The following is a 15,760-nucleotide window of genomic DNA, read 5'->3' as shown; positions in this document are numbered from 1 at the left end:
CAGCCAGGTGTCCTCTGATTCAATTCTGACACTATTTACCTAGAGATGGCATCAGATCCCAAAATTGAGGGCTCAGTCTCCAAGAATGCCCCGGCCCCCAGTTCAGACACCAGTCACAAGTCCCAGCTTCCACTGCTTCTGACTGACTGGCTTCAAGCTGGGGTTCCTGCAACCCCTCTTTGGGTTTGATTATTTGCTAGAGTGGCTCACAGAACTCAGTAAAACATTTAGGTTTACCAGTTTGCTCTAAAGGACATCACAACGGGTGCAGATGAAGAGATGTGTAGGGCTGAAGTGGCATTGTCTGGGGTGATACCTGAGCTTCATTGCCTCACGCCAAGGGAATCAAGGATGTGGACACACAGGAGTGAGTTTAAGAGTGGAGGTTTAATAGAGAGAAAGAGAAAACTCTCTCCCCTGCAGAGAGAGATGGGCTCCCAAGTGGATCTTCTGGCTTTGTGGTGAAATGCACAGGGTTTTATAGATAAGCTTAAGGAGGCAGTGTCTGATTTATGTAGGGCCCAAAAGATTGGTCGGACCAGGTGTGCTATTTACATGAAGAAGCTGGCCACCCCACCCTAATCTTTATTATGCCAATGGGCTCTCTACCTGGTCAACACCATGTTGTCTGTTCCTTACTGTACATGTGGTTGACAAAGAAAAGGGAAGATGAAGCCTCCATGTTGAGCATACCTGGCCACCAGGTAGCCTTTTCTTATTGGTACAGCTGCTGGCATTTACCCATGCAAGCTTCTAGCTTGCTTTTCTATGTCTGCAGCCTGATTTTCAGGCTGCTTTTTATTAGAAAAGAAATTATTTGGGGGGCTGCTTTTTGTTAAAAGGGAAGCCTTACCAAGGGCTCTCTTACCCTCACTAACTGCCTAAATAATTTATTTTTAGCTCTTGTATCAAAGCGAGGTGGGAGGGAAGGAGCTCAGAGCTGCCATGGCCTCCCAGGGAGCCACCCTCCCGGAGCCTCCATCCATGTTCCTCTTGGGTTTCTAGGGAGGCTTCATTACATAGGCATGATTGATTAAACCATTATCCATTGGTGGTCAACTTGACCTTCAGCCCCTGCCTGCTCCCAGGAGGTTGGGGGGTGCGGCTGAGAGCCCAACCCTCTAATCATGCCTTGGTCTTTCCTGTGACCAGCTCCACCCTAAAGCTGTCAGTCAACACTAGCATACAAAAAGACAATATTTTGGAGATTCCAAGGATTTTAGAAGTTGTATGCCAGGAAAGGGGAACAAATAATATTTCACAGAATCACACCCAGCAACAAAAGATGGCCCATCCACAGCACTGTTTAATTTCATTGGCCAATGTAAAAAAACTGTTAGAAATATCAAAATTGTTAGAAAAACAGTGCCATGAAGAAAAGTCAGCATGGAGACAAAAGATTTCTCAGCAAGGCAATCTTTACTTTCTGTAGAAAGGGTGCTCATCACAGATGGAACAATTGTGAGAGCACACCGGAACAAAGGAAAAGCAGACATATTTATCCCTTATGCATTTGGGTCATCCTTACTGCTCTGTCCTGCATCCATTGGCTGGAGTTGGACCTCACAGTCTTAAACTGATATCCAATTTGCTAATAGCCTAAAACTTTCCTAAATAGGTAAGTGCAGGGAAGAAAAAAGTAGAGGAAGTTGCTTACAAAAGGTTTAAGGAAGCAATAACATTTCCAAATAAGGAGCGGGCATAAGCTATGAGCTGGAACGTGCCTGTGAGCATGTCCAACAGTTACATAGGATAGGGCTTAACAAAGAGTTATTAGCACAAACCAAGGGGGCTTGGAGAAAGTTGGTCTTTAAAAGAAACTTATTTTTAACACTTATGATTTATTCTTTAACAAGGAGGGAAACTTTGATGAGGAAACTTTTTACTTTCTACAATTCCCTCCTCTTTTACTATATAGTTTTCCTCTTCAAACTTGCTTAACATGTCTTTTTGTTAAAAGCAAGTTGGCTTAGTTGTTTTGATTAACTCCTGGATGTATGGGTACAAAACAGCACCTAAGAAGAAGGAGTATACTTATTATAGTTGTTAAAGAGGTAAGAATTGAGGCTACTTTTTTTTTCTTTTTTCTTTTCCTTCTTTTTCTGGTTGATGAAATGCCAGAGTAAAAGGCATAGCCAATTGAACTAGAGCATAAGTACTGCTCTAATTATTTTGCAGAGTGTCCAGTAAAGGTCCTCCATAATACCACCTTACATCCACTCAGGGATGAATAAGGGCAGACTGATGGGTCAGCTCTTGGAAGTGCCTGACTTCACTGCATCCTGTTAAGTCTCCAAGGAATGCCAAATTTTTTCCCCTTGTCAATGGAGACACGAGATAAAATTGGTCTTGGAAGATGGAGGCTGGATGGTCCTCGGGGGCTGACCCACAGGGTGTTGAACTTCAGGGGAAATAGCAGAGAAAGAGCTTGGCACAATTCGTTATTCCAGGCGGTGGAATCTTGAAAAAGAGCTACCACGCACTCACTCCATGTCCACTTGATCTGAGGACCATCCTAGTGGAAAGAGGACAACCTGGGCCTCTGGCCTACCATGCGCACAAGCATAACGGTTGCCTTTGTTTAAAGTGCGAACGGAATATTTAATCCATTCTAACCAGGCATTTACATCTTTATACCCTGTTTCAATGGCTATGGTTTGCCTTAGATGCCCTATTTCTACTACCGAGACCTTTCTTTTGTAATTTGGCATGAGGCGAGGCATACTTTGATTTCATAGGTTTGGGAAAGGGACAGTTGTAGGAGGTGGAGGAAGGAGAACGAAGTGCATCTTAAAGAAGCCTGTAGGATCCTTTCCAGTGGCCTCTGCTCCTAAACCATAGAAACACTCTAAAGTGGGGTTAGAGTTGCTAGTGGTAGGAATAGTAATGGATATAAGCACTGGGTAAGGAAATGAAAGGAAAAGACAGATAGACTAAGCTTTTCTTAGCTTTAATTTGGTAGGGCTTGATCCAGGATCAATGGCCCATGATTATGATGATAATGGTGTTTGCTTGACTCAGGTGTGATGTGTCCATCCCCTTTCTGCTGTACAAACAGCAGTCTCAGTGGTTAGCAGCACAAGGTAGGGTCCTTCCCAGGCTGGCTCGAGTTTCCCTTCTTTCCACCCTTTGAAGAGAACGTGATCCTCAGGCTGGTGCTGGTTTACTGGAAATTCTAGGGGTGGTACCTGTGCTAAAAGACTTTTAGTTTTGAGGGAAAGGAAAGTGGAAGATAAATCAAATATACAATTTCTGAGGAACTGACCTTTTGTTTTAAATATGGGGACATCGGCAGTGGACTTTATAGTCCTTAGTGCCTTCTTTCCTTACACATCTTGCACGTAAACTGTTTCTTCAATAATTTTACATTCACGAGGCCTAATTACTTTAAAATTATACAACATTTCTTGCATAAATTCCCTTTTATAACTTTTCACGACTATCACAGACAATTCTTTGACACGCCTCAATTTTCTGACTTGTAAACATCCCTTTCTTTAAACAACCAGTTAATTTATTTTAGGACAAGAATTTACCATATAACATTCTTTTTTTTTTTTGAGATGGAGTCTCGCTCTGTCGCCCAGGCTGGAGTGCAGTGGCGCAATCTCGGCTCAGTGCAAGCTCTGCCTCCCGGGTTCACGCTATTCTCCTGCCTCAGCCTCCTGAGTAGCTGGGACCACAGGCACCCGCCACCACACCCAGCTAATGTTTTGTATTTTTAGTAGAGACGGGGTTTCACCGTATTAGCCAGGATGGTCTCGATCATCCTGACCTTGTGATCCGCCCGCCTCGGCCTCCCAAAGTGCTGGGATTACAGGCGTGAGCCACGGCGCCTGGCCCATATAACATTCTTTTCACATAAATTCTCCCTTTTTTTTTTCCAAAGATGATAATCATTCTTTTCCAAAGTGAACTTCCTTCATGTCTGTGGACTAGACTGACTAAGGGCACAAGATTACAAGTTAGGATAATGTGAGTTACACTGTTAACTTTTAGCAAACTTTACTTTTGTTGAAAACCTTGTAAGTTTGGGATTTTGATTATTCTTTGCTATTAATAAGACCTCATTCAGTCCAAATTAACTTAGAATTGGTATAGATGACTCCTTCCTGATTCTGTAAGTACTTTAAGGCTTGGCTGAAAGCAAACAGCTTACATGTTTGAGCAGACCAATTATTGGGCAATTTTCCTAACTCTACTTCTGCAAGAGTCCCTATCACTTACTGAATATCCATTGTAGCTTTTTCCCTCAATCACCCCCGAGGAGCCATCCATTGTCCCGTCCTGAAGGGAGTTCCTCCTAGGTCTGGACCTTGGTATGGTAATTAAGATTTAGATCCCCTGTTAGAAAACCCGCTGGGTTAAGGGAATTATCAGTGGTTAATGTTAAGTCATCTTTTTCTAACAGAATAGCCTCATACTTGAAGGTTCTTGAGTCAGTAAGCTACCTTTTTGCTTTTTTTTTTTTTTTTTTTTGACTTAAGATAGTTTTGACCTGGTCAGGTGTGCTCACAATGAGGTTTCCTCTAAAAGTTATTTTTCTACTTTATTCTGTTAGCAAAGCAGTTGCCACTACAGATTGAACACATTTGGGCCATCCGCAGGTTACTGGGTTAAGGGTTTTTTATTAGGAAGGCTACGTGTTGTCAGTGGCCTCAGTGCTTTCCGGCTATGCCCTTGTTTACACTGACAACAAGGTGGAATGATGGCTTAAGGAGGGTAAAGCTAGGACAGGGGCAGTTACTCATAGATGTTTTAACCTTTCCACCTGTTGGATTTCTGGTAATTGCCAAATGAGGGGATTTGGCCTGTCTTGTGTGAGCTTTTTGTATAAGGGTTTTTTTTTTTTTTTTTTTTTTTTTTTTTAGGGCATAAGAGTCTACCCATCGACTACAGTATCCATCTGACTAATTCTAAAATGTCCTAAGTTCTTATTTAGTCTCTAGCAGAGGCAAGAATTAAGCTTTCAATCTGTTCAAGCTCAATTTTCCGTTTACCTTTGCTAATTTAAATGACTTGTTCGAATATTTGACTGAATAAGTTTGAAGACGCCGTAAACCCTTGGGGTAAGACTATTGGTATCACTACTTTCGATTGGAGTGAGGGTCTTCTCACTTGCAAATAGGTCCTGGCTGTCCTCTGCTAACAGACAAGCTCAGAAGGCATCTTTTAAATCTATTACCGTAACAACAGGGTGGGTAGTTTGGACTATCTGATTAATAGCTCTAAGGTCTTGCACTAACTGGCTTCTGGCTTCTTTATGGGCAGTATTGGAGTGTTATAGGGTCACGGAGAAAACCTTCAATTATCAATTATAGGTTTAAAATTTACCCTGGCTTTTAAAGGAATAGGATACACTGTTTTCTCTTTAGTACTTCTATCTCTCTCTTTCTCTTTCTCTCTCTCTGACTTCCTCTCCCACTTTCTCTTTCCTCTCTGCCGGTCTTTCCCTTGCCTCTGCTAGCCACTTATGCTGCTGTTCTCCCCTCTCCTTCCCCTTCCCCTTCCCCTAAGGGAGCGACCAGTGGGAGTGGAGCTTAGCCTCTTTCTTCCCCTGAGAAGAAGGGAAAAGGGGACTTCTGAATATTTTTCTTACGGAGGTTTGTGTGAGGTTCTGAGAGACAGGACTAGCTGGATTTCCTAGACCGACTAAGAATTCCTAAGCCTAGCTGGGGAAAGTGACCACACCCACCTTTAAAACATGGGGCTTGTAACTCAGCTCACATCTGACCAATGAGGTAGTAAAGAGAGCTCATTATACTACCAATTAGGCTAAAAGCAGGAGGTAAAGAAATAGTCAATCATCTGTCGCCTGAGAGTACAGGGGGAGGGACAGTGATTGGGATATAAACACAGGCATTTGAGCCGGCAGTGGCAGCCCACTTTGGGTCGCCTCCTGTTGAATGGGAGCTCTGTTTTCACTCTATTAAATCTTGCAACTGCACACTCTTCTGGTCCATGTTTGTTCCGGCTCTAGCTGAGCTTTTGCTTGCCATCCACCCCTGCTAAACGCCGCAGTCGCAATCGCAGACCCACTGTTGACTTTCACCCCTCCGGATCTGGCAGGGTCTTGCTGTGTTTCTGATCCAGCGAGGTGCCCATTGCCACTCCCGTTCAGGCTAGAGACTAGCCATTGTTCCTGCATGGCTAAGTGCCTGGGTTCATCTTAATCGAGCTGAACACTAGTCGCTGGGTTCCACAGTTCTTTTCCGTGACCCACGGCTTCTAATAGAGCTATAATACTCACCGCATGGCCCAAGATTCCATTCCTTGGAATTCGTGAGGCCAAGAACCCCAGGTCAGAGAACAAAAGGCTTGCTGCCATCTTGGGAGTGGCCGCTCCCAAAATCTTGGGAGCTCTAAGAACAATGACCCACCCATAACAGTTCAACCCCCGACCAATGCGGATTTCTCACCTCTTTTTGAGGTTCAATCCCTGAAATTAGCAGAAGGCCCAACCCTTGAAACCAGGGGTGTCTTGCTGTGCCTGTCCTGGAAGCCTCAACCCCTCAAATGAGGGGTGTCTTGCCTTGCTTGCCCTGGAAGTCTCAACCCTTCAAACCAGGGGGTGTCTTGCCTTGCCTGCCCTGGGAGGTAGACCTGTTTCCTCCCTTTCCCCCCTGAAGGTCCCTTGCACACTTCCCATTCGTGTTGTCCTCTCTGGCCACTCCCCCAAGGGAGAATTAGGCCCCTCTTAGCATTGGCATGCTGGTAGAAATCCCATGGCAGGATACGCCCTAAGCCATATGAGGTAGTTATGGAACTGCAGAGAGGACCCACTCACTCCATCCAGCAGTAGGACTTGTCACCATCCACACAACACTGCAAGCAGGGTTGTCTGTGATCATTCACGCACACATTCATCCCTCCAGAATTTGACCACCAAGGAAGTACTTTACCAGCTCCTTCGGCTTTTCCTTCCTTGGTCTGTGCAGAGAGTACTCGCTGTGGTACATGAGGATCCTTTACCCCAGGTTGCTGGCCAGTTTCTTTCCTCATTGCTTATTCATCACACCAGGTGGGTCTCAGACCTTTACCCCTGAGGCCACTGCAAGAGGCACTGGGGCGCCACCTCATGAAAGAGGACTAGAGACACCCCTGAAGGAGAATGTATCCCTGTACGATTGCCACCAAAATTGTTAGAAATAGATCATTGGTGCCTTGAAGAAAAGTCAGCACAGAGACAAAAGATCTCTCAGCAAGGCAATCTTTACTTTCTGCAGAAAGGGTGCTCAGTCGCAGAGCACACCTGAATGAAGAGAGCACACCTGAACAAAGAGAGCACACCTGAACAAAGAGAGCACACCTGAACAAAGGAAAAGCAGATAGATTTATCCTTACACATTTGGGTCATCCTTACTGCTCTGTCCTGCATCCATTGGCTGGAGTGGGACCTCACAATATTAAACTGACACCCGATTTGCTAATAGCCTAAAACTTTCCTAAATAGGTAATTGCAGGGAAGAACAAAGTAGAGGAAGTTACTTACAAAAGGTTTAAGGAAGCAATAACATTTCCAAATAAGGAACGGGCATAAGCTATGAGCTGGAATGTGCCTGTGAGCATGTCCAACAGTTACATAGGATAGGGCTTAACAAAGAGTTATTAGCACAAAGCAAGGAGGCTTGAAGAAAGTTAGTCTTTAAAAGAAACGATTATTTTTAACACTTATGATTTATTCTTTAACAAGAAGTGAAACTTTGAAGAGGAAACATTTTACTTTCTACAAAAACACAATCAGCTGAATTTGTAATCTCCCCTGTTTTTTCTTTCACTTATTCCCAGCCTGGCCATAGAAGGCATTTGAGCATTAATTTGGACTCCATTCTAGAAAAATCTTTCTTTAGCATCACAAGCCAGCTGAGGAAGTTTTCCTGAGCCCTTTATCCAGTTGCTCTAGAAATAAATCAGGGACTTGGAGCCCATGTATTTAGATATCTAAATATCTAATACACAACTGTATCCACACATCTAAATATCTAATACACAACCGCCAGGTGCAGTGGCTTACACCTGTAATCTCAACAACTTGAGAGGATGGCTAGGGCCTCCGAGTTCTGGAGTTCGAGACCAGCCTGGGAAATAGCAGGACCCTGTCTCTAAAAAATATAAATATATTTTTTAAAATTAGGAGTGGTGGCATATGTCTGTAGTCGTAGCCACTTGGGGAGATCACTTGAACCCTGGAATTCAAGGCTGCAGTGAGCTGCAGTCATGCCACTGTACTGCATGCAGCCTGGGCAACAGAGCAAGACCCTAGCTCTAAAAACAAACAAACAAACAAATAAAATATGCAAGTTTTTCTCCTGTAGAGGAGGATAACAGATGTAAGCAAGTGCTTTGCTTCATGTGTCAGGCCTCTGAGCCCAAGCCTGCACATATACATCCAGATGGCCTGAGGCAATCAAAAGTGCAAAAGAAGTGAAACAGCCAGCTCCCGTCTTAACTGATTGACCAACCTTATGACATTCCATTATGACTTGTTCCTTCCCCGCCCCAACTGATCAATTGATCGACCTCGTGACATTCTTCTTCTGGACAATGAGTCTTATGATCACCCCACCATGCACCCTGTGACCCCCTCATAGGCTGACCATAGACAACCACCTTTAACTGTAACTTTCCACTGCTTATCCCAGCCCTATAAAACTGCCCCATCCCTATCTCCCTTTGCTGACTCTCTTTTCGGACTCAGCCCACCTGCACCCAGGTGATTAAAAAGCTTTACTGCTCACACAAAGCCTGTTGGTGGTCTCTTCACATGGACGTGCGTGACATCATGAACTAGCCATTATGTGTGCTCTGCATGCCAGTTAAAAAAGACTGAGCCTGCAGAGTTCTTCCTGGGAGTTCTTATGGACAGGGGGCAGTGGCATTCTCCAGATTTGGAACACAGCACTCAGGCAACCAGGATGTATGGAGGTGCAGGGCAGCTACACAAGGTCTGCAGGAGCTGGCTGGGCTCTTAAGAATTTCTCTCTGTGTCCTTCTGCATTTTGTCAAGCTTGCTAGCTGCATGATAGCCAAGCACTTGACTTTTGCCCCTCCATTTCCCGTTGCACACCCTGTCTTTCTGGTGTGGAGTTTAACCAGACATCAGCATCAGGCCGTTGGTTTCCCTTGCAAAGTGATGGCTTCCGAACACCTGGAGTTCCAGGAAGCACAATTTGCACACTCCATCTTGTTGTCTACGGTAGCTACCCTCTAGTTCACTGGATAGCAGGATAAAGGACTTTGAGTCCTTTGGTTACAAGTTGCCACGGGCAAGGGAAGTCATTTTCCTGAACTCAAAATACCCATCTGTGTGTTATCGACGTTTTTTTTCTAGATGAAAACAACTACATTAACAAAAACAAGATAAATTTAAGTTGTCCGTGGTAGGTCTAGTGAAAGCTATAACGTGGGTTTTTTGTTTTTTTTTTAATAAAGGAAAGAGGTTTAATTGACTCACAGTTCCACATGGCTGGGGCAGCCTCACAATCATGGCGGAAGAGCAAGGGACGTCTTACATGGTGGCAGGAAAGAGAGAGAATGAGAGCCAAGTGAAAGGGGTTTCCCCTGATAAAACCATCAGATCTCGTGAGACTTATTCACTACCATGAGAACAGTATGGGGGAACTGCCCCCATGATTCAATTATCTCCCACTGGGTCCCTCCCACAACACGTGGGAATTATAGGAGCTACAATTCAAGATGAGATTTGGGTGGGGACACTGCAAAACCATATCAATATTCAAATTTTAATTCATGGGATAAAACCATCATCTGGTCCCAGGTGGAAGCACGTGCTTTAGGTGTGTGCCATTAGTCCACAGTGAGCAGCATTATACAAAATAGCTCTGAGAAACTTGATACTGCTTTTTCTGTAAGAATATTCTTAAGAACATCAGCTACATCTTACAGTTTTTCTTCCACTGATCTTTCTTTGCTCTGCAATGTCTTCTACATTGCTACCAATGATCTTTCCAAAACAAACCTGACCTAGATCCTTTGCTGAAAAATCATCAGCAGTTCTTCTCTACCTGCAGAATAATTTCAGACCCCTAAGCATGGCATGTACCCTTGCTACTCAATGCCTGCTCTGACAGCCAGCAGCGTTGTAGGATCATGAGCCCTACCCCAGACTGACAGCATCAGAGCCTACATCTTACCAAAATTTCCAGGTGACCTGCGGGCACATTCAGGTGTGAGAAGCACTTACACAGTGCACCTTTCATGAGGGTCCTACAGCTGAAATTCCTCTCCGATGTCAGTGCTAGGAAAAGCTGTGTTTCTCCTAAGCACTTGACTTGGTTTCTATTAAGGACATGGGCTACTGAAATTCGATTTCTTCTTGTCTTTAGCTGCTATGAAGCCCAGGCCAAACATGGAACTCTCCTTTTAGCAGCTTTATTGGACTTCATGGCAGGCATTCTGTTTATGAATTCTATTCTTGATTTCATATTATTTTCATATCTTTTTGTTTTACTGTGATTTTCTTTTATTTTTATTTTATTTTTTTTTTGAGACAGAGTCTTGCTCTGTCGCCCAGGCTGGAGTGCAGTGGCGCGATCTGAGCTCACTGCAACTTCCGCCTCCCGGGTTCAAGCAATTCTCCTGCCTTAGCCTCCTGAGTAGCTGGGATTACAGGCGCCCGCCACCATGTCCAGCTAATTTTTTTATTTTTAGTAGAGACGGGGTTTCACCATGTTGGTCAGGCTGGTCTCGAACCCCTGACCTTGTGATCCGCCTGCCTCGGCCTTGCAAAGTGCTGGGATTACAGGCGTGAGCCACCGTGCCCGACTCTTATTAATTTTTATCCTGTTATACCATATGCATCTAAGTCACCTGAAATACTTTTGGGGATTTGGTGAGGTATGAGCCCATGATATTTGTATGTGTCTAAGACAGCAAGGAAGTAATAAAGTCAATAAATATTTCATTTCCTGGCCTTCCCTTGCCCTAAATGGTATGTTTAACACCAGTGCTAACTTCTTCCAATCCAACCTGTCTGTGTGTGCAGAAGTCTCATGTCAGATACTTTCATCACAAACCTAGAGGTATTTTCCATAGAAACCTCTTATGTAAGAGGAATTGAAGATATGAAGGCAAGAGAGCATTGGTGGTAAGGCTGGTGGCAGGCTGGATGTCACAGTGGGAGGTCCAGGTTTCTCTGTAGCTTAAGAAGTGCGCTGGCCATCCAGGTCCCAGCTTACTCTGCGTCCCCGCTCTTTTCTAAATAAGGACTTTCTGCTGTCGGTCTTTTCTGTCATGAGCTGGGCTCCAAAGTGGCAACCTTCATTAAAAAGTGAAAACTGGGTGCTTCTGTCTAAAAACTAATTAATTCCTTGATTGCTTGGTTATTATCTCTAATCAGCTCCTTCTTCTCTTCTTGAAACTTCTGTCTAACATCCTGGAGCCGCCTTTCTGCAGCAAGCTGCTGCTGGATGTTCTCTTCTTTCAGAAAGGAAATGGTTGTCTGAAGTTCTGCTATGATCTGTGAAGATTTGGCAAGCTTCTGAGTGTATTCCTTCTCAATCTGCTTCAGCCTGCTGTTGGCCTTTTCCAGTGTCATCTCTGTCTCAGCAGCATGAGTCTTTTTCAGCTCTATTTTCATCTTTTCTGATTCAGCCTTCAGTTTGTTGACGACAATCTCATGTTCCCTTGCAGCCCTTTTCTTTTCCTCTTCACGAAGAAGAGCAAGCTCTACCAGCTGCTGTTTCCACTGTAAATTCACATTGATCAGTTCTTTTCTCAACTTGTGAACCTGGGCCTCCATGTCGGCAGTAACCTGTGCAAATCGTATCTTGAACTCCTGAATTTGATTTTCGTGCTCCATATTGGCAGCGCGAAGCTGTTTTTCCAGGTTTTCAATTTCCCGTTCATGGTCTCGGACTAGGCTATCCTTCTCTGCGTTATGCTGCTGTAATAGGTGCGTCTTCTGTTCATTCTCCAGCTTCAGCTCTACTATCTGTTGTTCATGCCGCTGTCTGATGGCTTCCAGTTGCCATGAAAACTCCTTTGTTTCTCACGAAGAGATTTGGATCTAGTTAGATTTGCCGCCACTTTTTCCATCCTGCCGATGCTAGAGCTCCCCAAGGACGATGTACAGGGAGCCCACCTGGGCGTGGAAGGGCTCCACCAACTTGGTACAGACAAGAACCTGGTGCTGATCGGATCCGTGCTGAGCCATCAGTGTTACTCTGGACCGGATCATGTCATAGAGGCACAACCTACCTACCAAATGTTCTCAATTGTGCTCCCATCAGGAACTTGGCCTGCACTGACCTCCCAGGGGAGGTAATAGGTCCCAGGTTTGGGCAGCATCGTGGGCTCCTGTTCTAGGCGGCGTCGCTGGGTCCTCGGATTTCTTCTCTCCGCCTGGCGTGGTCACGTGACGGGGGAGGGGCGGGATACAAAAAGTGCTTTACTTTCCCACTCCCCGGACGCTCAGCAGGGCAATTTCTTGACCTTTGGAGCCCCTTTCCCGAGGATCCGCTCGGGAGCCTCCCCTGGCCAGGAGCAGGGGATTAGTCTGCCCCGCGACCGGCCCCAGTCACGCTGCGGACATCGCCCCTCCATCTGGGCCGCTGTCACTGACGCGCCGAAGGGCCTCGGAGAAAGAAGGGGCCTAATCTGGGGTTTTATGTTTCATGAATGTTTCAAAAATTAAGGTTTAGCAAAAAAGGTGGGATCGGGGACCACCAAGAAGAAAGGCAGCACTCCTCTCCAACAACTTGGGCTCATGATAAAGGGGAAAGCGCTCATTCTCAAACCAAACCTCACCCCTTGAAAGATAATTTCTTCTCTAAAGAAAACAGCATGGTACTGGTACCACAACAGACATAGATCAATGGAACAGAACAGAGCCCTCAGAAATAACGCCGCATATCTACAACTATCTGATCTTTGACAAACCTGACAAAAACAAGAAATGGGGAAAGGATTCCCTATTTAATAAATGGTGCTAGGAAAACTGGCTAGCCATCTGTAGAAAGCTGAAACTGGATCCCTTCCTTACACCTTATACAAAAATTAATTCAAGATGGATTAAAGACTCACATGTTAGACCTAAAACCATAAAAACCCTAGAAGAAAACATAGGCAATACCATTCAGGACATAGGCATGGGCAAGGACTTCATGTCTAAAACACCAAAAGCAATGGCAACAGAAGCCAAAATTGACAAATGGGATCTAATTAAACTAAAGAGCTTCTGCACAGCAAAAGAAACTACCATCAGAGTGAACAGGCAACCTACAAAATGGGAGATAATTTTCGCAACCTACTCATCTGACAAAGGGCGAATATCCAGAATCTACAATGAACTCGAACAAATTTACAAGAAAAAAACAAACAACCCCATCAAAAAGTGGGCGAAGGACAGGAACAGACACTTCTCAAAAGAAGACATTTATGCAGCCAAAAAACACATGAAAAAATGCTCATCATCACTGGCCATCAGAGAAATGCAAATCAAAACCACAATGAGATACCATCTCACGCCAGTTAGAATGGCCATCATTAAAAAGTCAGGAAACAACAGGTGCTGGAGAGGATGTGGAGAAATAGGAACACTTTTACACTGTTGGTGGGACTGTAAACTAGTTCAACCATTGTGGAAGTCAGTGTGGCGATTCCTCAGGGATCTCGAACTAGAAATACCATTTGACCCAGCCATCCCATTACTGGGTATATACCCAAAGGACTATAAATCGTGCTGCTATAAAGACACATGCACACGTATGTTTATTGCGGCACTATTCACAATAGCAAAGACTTGGAACCAACCCAAATGTCCAACAATGATAGACTGGATTAAGAAAACGTGGCACATATACACCATGGAATACTATGCAGCCATAAAAAATGATGAGTTCATGTCCTTTGTAGGGACATGGATGAAACTGGAAACCATCATTCTCAGTAAACTATCACAAGGACAAAAAACCAAACACCGAATGTTCTCACTCATAAGTGGGAATTGAACAATGAGAACTCATGGACACAGGAAGGGGAACATCACACTCCGGGGACTGTTGTGGGGTGGGGGGAAGGGGGAGGGGCAGCATTAGGAGATATACCTAATGCTAAATGACGAGTTAATGGGTGCGGCAAACCAACATGGCACATGGATACATATGTAACAAACCTGCACATTGTGCACATGTACCCTAAAACATAAAGTATAATAATTAAAAAAAAAAAAAAGAAAGAAATGAGCAGGAAGGGGTGGGGCTCCCGGGCTCACAGAATTTTATCTCAAGACAATGACAGCAAAACGAAACATGATTTGCCTAGGGTCACGGTCTAACTGCCTGAGTAAGCAGATTCTGGGCACACTATTCTTCAAAGCTTCGAACCTGCTTCCCTGTATCTGTTTTGAATTTCCTCTTCTCTAACGTGTATTTATATCCTGCCTATTACAAGCTGACAAGAACAATCACTAGCATTATCTGTTTCCTTTCAGATCCTGGTGTAATTCACTTACCTTCTTCCCACGTTTTCTTTTCCTTGCCATCTAACCAGACTGCCTCGTAAAGATAAAGGGAGGAGAGAGGTAGCATCTTTGGATGTTATTAAGAAAGAAACAGACAAACCAAACAGGCTATTTAGTCCTGGGTACCTGGAAGAAGTTTTTGTAAATTGATTCATTAATGTGTTCATTCCATTAAGAATTTACCAGGAGGTGACTATGAATTGAGCCCTATGCCAGGCAGTAGGATCTCCCTCCTGCACTATCTACTGCCTGGGTGGCAGAGTGAGACTCCATACCAAAAAAAAAAAAAAAAGAGCAGAACAGTGCTGTAAGGAAACCATGTATTTTTATTTCAATATATAATTTGTGGATAAACTGAATAATATCACTTTAATTTTAGCTAATATATTCACACAGAATTTCTTTCTTTTCAACCCAAGGTTCATTGTCTCAAGTCAAGGAAATCTAGGACATGAACAAACAGAAGTGAGTTTAAGAGCAGAGGTTTAATAGGCGAGAGAAAAGAGAAAAGCTCTCTCTCCTGCAGAGAAAGAGGGCCTCTGGAGTGAGTCTTCCAGTTTCGTGGCGAAATGCACAGGGTTTTATAGATGAGCTCGAGGAACTGATTTACATAGGGCACAAGAGATTGGTTGGACCAGGTGGGCCCTTTATATAGCATGCAAAGAGGCTGGCCTTCCCACCCTAATCTTTCATTATGCAGATAGGGTCTCTATCTGGCTAGTGCCATGTTGCCTGTTTTTTTTACTGCACACATGGCAACAAAGAAAAGGGAAGAGGGAACCTTCATGTTGAACATACGTGGCCCCCAAGTAGCCTTTTCCTATTTGTACAGCTGCTGGCATTTACCTGTGCAAGCTTCCACTTGCTTATCTATGTCTGCAGCTCGATTTTTCAGGCTGCTCTTTGTCAGAAAAGAAATGATTTGGGGGCTGCTTTTCATTAAAAGGGAAACCTTACTGAGGACTCTCTTATCCTCACTAACTGCCTAAACAATTTCTTTTTAGCTCCTATATCACCAGGTTTTGATTTTAAGGCATGGGGGATCAAACTTTTCCCAGTTCTTGAGGATGCATCTGAGGGGCATATCCTGTGGTATGGAGATATGATTACCCATCTGCAAAGAGAGAATAGAGGAGAAAAAAAAAAGGAAAAAGAAGGCATCCCTTCTTATTTTCCTGTTATCCTGAATCGGGCACTCCCCGTTCATCCTTAGGGCTCTGGAATAAACTGGTCTTACCATATACCCTTAACCTCCCATCTCATCACAATTACCCACTT

General features: G+C 44.2%; 1 pseudogene; it reads right to left on the bottom strand.

Moving 5' to 3' along the window:
• Positions 1-11,311: 11,311 nt before the first annotated feature.
• On the bottom strand, positions 11,312-11,963 carry LOC101178051 (annotated as a pseudogene).
• Between the last annotated feature and the right edge of the window lie 3,797 nt (positions 11,964-15,760).

This window comes from Nomascus leucogenys, chromosome 16, assembly GCF_006542625.1.
Source record: "Nomascus leucogenys isolate Asia chromosome 16, Asia_NLE_v1, whole genome shotgun sequence".
NCBI lineage: Eukaryota > Metazoa > Chordata > Mammalia > Primates > Hylobatidae > Nomascus > Nomascus leucogenys.
Note: the sequence above shows the minus strand (reverse complement) of the source record. Positions and strands in the feature narration are given on the sequence as shown.